Below are 4,180 nucleotides of genomic sequence, written 5' to 3' on the forward strand. Positions count from 1 at the left end.
CCCCCATTTTCAATTCATCATGTCATTTAAGACATATAAGACATTATTGACATACAGATAGCTTATTTACAATTTACATACAGGTGGTTTTTTTACATACAGATTGCTTGTTTACAATTTTCATTTTAGATTTCGTTCTAATACATCCTAACCGGACATTTAAGACATACCAAGTCTACAGATATACAGTTAGTAACAGAGTCTAAAATGCGAGTATATACATAGATGGGGGGGGGGGGAAGCTGTCCATTGAACGACAGGTTGAGATTTGTACCATTACCGGGGCCAGTTTTGCAATGCTCTCCCCCGAAGGTGCTCTTTAAGAGAGGTTTTGAAGGTAAGTATAGTTTTACTTTCCTTTACAGTTGTGGGAAGAGACTCCCTCCCTCCCATAGTACTCACATGCGCTCAGACTGACAGTTGTCTGGCCGCAGCTGCAGTCAGAGCAGAGGAGACAACCACACTCCCCCGCGTCGAGACTGCAAATGAATTGCGCATGTGCCAACTGCCAAGCCGTCCTGGTTTTGAGCGGGATTTAAATGTTGAATGTAAATGTTTCTTCACTCTCTGCCTTTGCTTTGCCTCACACAGCCTCAGTCACTCAATCACCTCGTCCACTGTGTGTGTGCCTCTCTGTGACAAGCTAAACATCATGGCACAGTCTAAATTGTATTCTCAAAAATACAGAAAGGAGTGGGAATCAAACCCTGAGTATAAAGGATGGTTGAAGCCATTTATTGGAGATGACACACGGGCATACTGCCTTTATTGTAAGGGGGATTTCTATGCCAAACTGTCATGTTAAAACCCCAAAACATACTCAAAAGGCAAAGACATTTCTACTGTCGTCTGGATTTAACTCCGGTGGTTTCAAGTTTTGATCCTTGAAGGGTTGGGAACGTTTTTTGTACTCCCCTATGCAAATTAGGCGATGACGTCATTTAGCGACTTCTGGCGACTTCCAGGACAGCTAATAGCTACTTTCCTTACTATGGAGTTGGCAACACTGGCTGCGTCATGACGTCACCGTTTACATCGCTGATTTGCTCCCCAACGGCATTACGACGCTCACAACAACGGGGAACTGCGTCGGGTCGATGATCGTGTTGCTTTTAATCACACGAAGCCAGAATAAATTGAATAACGACTTCTCCAACCTTATACTTTGCTCCAGAGTGCCGTGGTTCATTGTTTATTAATGTGTTTCTGCAGCAGTGTTGGCTGCTCTTCCACGGGAGTTTATTCTCCTCCGTTAGCTCCCGGTTAGCTCACACTGCAGCGGCCGCTCTAAAGTATTCACTGGCTGCTTCTCAGGTCGACTATTTTCATTTCCTCGCTCCTCGGTCCTCGGTCTCACCGGAAGTTGATTTGCCTGCGCCATCTTGAGTACCGTCCCATGGCTCTTATTTCTGCCGGAGGACCGAGGAGCGAGGAGCGATCATGGAGGAGCGATAACCGAGGAACCACCAGACCATCCTCCGATGAAATCCTCAGATACTCACCCCGCCCCCTTACTGTGTATCGCTCACTGATTGGACGAGGCAGTGCATGCACTGAACTGATGCTTCTTGACATGAGAGCAGAGTGAAGAAAATACTTGAACCTCACGGGAGTCACTCCTCAGTTTATACCGTGTTTTGTTTCAATTCATGTTTCATTTAGTTACAAATATGTGATATATCTGAACAACAAAGTGGTCAAAAATCATTTTATTCATTTTTTGGAAACATTTTCATGATCGCTTTTTTCGTTTTACATTTTCATTTATTGTCATTTCCATTCAGTCAGTCATTAAGTGCTATTGAAATGTTAATTTACTACATATCCAAACAAACAAACAAAGTGTGCAATCCAATGAATGTTAATCTAACTGGGTTTTGATAGATAACATATCTCTTTTTCTTCTCTCAATTATTTTATTTCTATTGTGCACTCTAATCAATATGAATCAAACTATTGTTCGTTTATAAATTTTAAGAATGGCGTTTATTTTTTTTGAGAATTAGTTCTTATTTTTATTTTATTTATTGGGGTCTACAACAGATGATACAAATGTTTGTGTCAGTAAATGTGTACTAACAGAGGCGGGGGGGGTGTGTGGAAATAACGGGGACAGAGCTGCTGTCAGACGATCAGCTGTGCAGCGTCATCACAAACGGACGTCGCTTCACGTGACGCTCCGGAGGAAAGGACGTCCCATTGCTCTTAAAACTCATTTCCCTGCTTCTCGTGGTTTCCTTGCGTCCCTCCATGCTTCCCTGGTGGGAGGGACTAAACGCAGGGAAACGACGTAAGTGAGGGAAGCAAGGATTTCATTTAATCGACCTGAGAAGCAGCCACTGTCCGACTCACACAAGCAGCTGATACATATCCCCAGTTCCCCTTAGCCTAAGTGAATGTGTGTCAGTCTGAATTGACGCTGTTTGGTATCACAACGCTGTTATGAAAGTTTCTCTGGTATAAAATGGGTGATGTTAGCATAGCAACCGAAGCTAAACTGACTACTTGCTATTGCTATCCTATTGTGGCATACACCGTTTTCTACAGGCACATTTATTTTACCGGCGTATTTTTATTATGATTCTACTTGTGATAGTCGGACACGACAACCTGTGCAGCCCATGTATTGATTCCATCCGATAGCTGCTATAATACAAAACAACACGTCTGCCTCTCTCCACAATGATCAATAACAGTGAACGGATGGTCAAAGTAAGGTACAAATAAACAGAATCACACGAAGCCTGGTTAGTGTTGCCTGACTTTATAAAGTGTGTTTATAAGCACTACTGCTTGTAGGCAGGCATGACAGTCGACCCATGTTCAGGGGAGGAGGGTTTAGTTTCCTGCACGCCTCGACGTAAGAGAGACGTAAGCGACGCCACCTCTTAGCTCCGAAGCTCTTGCCTCTAGACCGACAATTTTTTGGAGCTGGAAGTGAACCGGATTCCGGAGCTAAGAGCCGGCACCGCTGCGGTGTGAACAGGAAAAACCGGCGCTTTTCAGGCTCCAGCTCCGAGCCGGAGCTGAAAAAGCGCTGGTGTGAAAGGGGCATAAGAGGTCAACACACTGGACTTCAAAGATGAGCACAGGCAAATCCATATAAATATACGTTCTTTAATAGATACAACTCGTGAGTTTCCTAAACATAAATACATGTATGTGCGGACTGAGCAAAGCTGCACTGGCTTTGTGTGTTTGAGAGGTGAAGATGGGCTTTCGCACATTATGTTAGTGTAAGTTATTAATAACGCTGCTTTGTCACCCACTCAAACCTCTATTATTTTCTTGTAAGCTCTCCAAACTTAATTACAAACAGCACCATAATTATAATATTAGTTTTGCCTTATCCCATCTTTGCTCAAAGTGTCAGGGTTTAGACAGAATGGGGCATGCAACAAAAAAGCTGCGCATCCTATGATTGTTGATAAGAGTTTGAATGTCAACATTATGAATACATCTTTGAATTATTCAGTGTACACCCTTAGTACATGCATGCACATTGTAGGTAGCAGTTTGACATATGCTCAGTGACAAACATACAAAACATGAATGAAAGTTAAGAGGGGGCGAGGGTTCACCTGCTGTGCATTGGCCCCCAATACTCCTGGCTACGCCCCTGCCCTTTAAATCTCACCTCCTGTCAAAATGAAAGCATGTATTTGTGCATCAACCTAACACAAAACACGAGATGTAAATCACAGACTGGGGTCAGGGCAGGAGAGTTTGAACCGGGCCGGTGATTTGGTGCAATGCGAACACTTAAATGGCTCAGTGTGCACTGTGCAGGCTGTGAGACAGACAGGCGGAGCAGCACAGCAGCCTCCCACTCCTGCTGCTGGAGGAACACAGCAAGGTCTGTGTTACACAGCAGATCGGATGTGAAGTGTCTTCCTCCTGCAAGCAGCCCGACCTCAGATCACCACATCCCCGCGTTGCCACTGACTGAATCCCGCCTGACAAAGGGGGGAGGGGGGGGGGGAGGAGGAGTGTTTCCCCGTCAAAGGGATCTGAACAGCGGGGAAGCTCAAAGTCGGGATCCGCTACGTCAAACAGATTAGTCAAATAACCTCTCGTGGTAGGACATACCTCCTTCCTTTGGGCTTGCCTGGCTGCATGCATGGGCTGAGGAAGCTATATAGTCTGACAAATAGCCAGGAAGCCCTTAGCTAAATACACA

The sequence above is a fragment of the Gymnodraco acuticeps genome, unplaced genomic scaffold (assembly GCF_902827175.1).
Source record: "Gymnodraco acuticeps unplaced genomic scaffold, fGymAcu1.1, whole genome shotgun sequence".
NCBI classification, from domain to species: Eukaryota; Metazoa; Chordata; class Actinopteri; order Perciformes; family Bathydraconidae; genus Gymnodraco; species Gymnodraco acuticeps.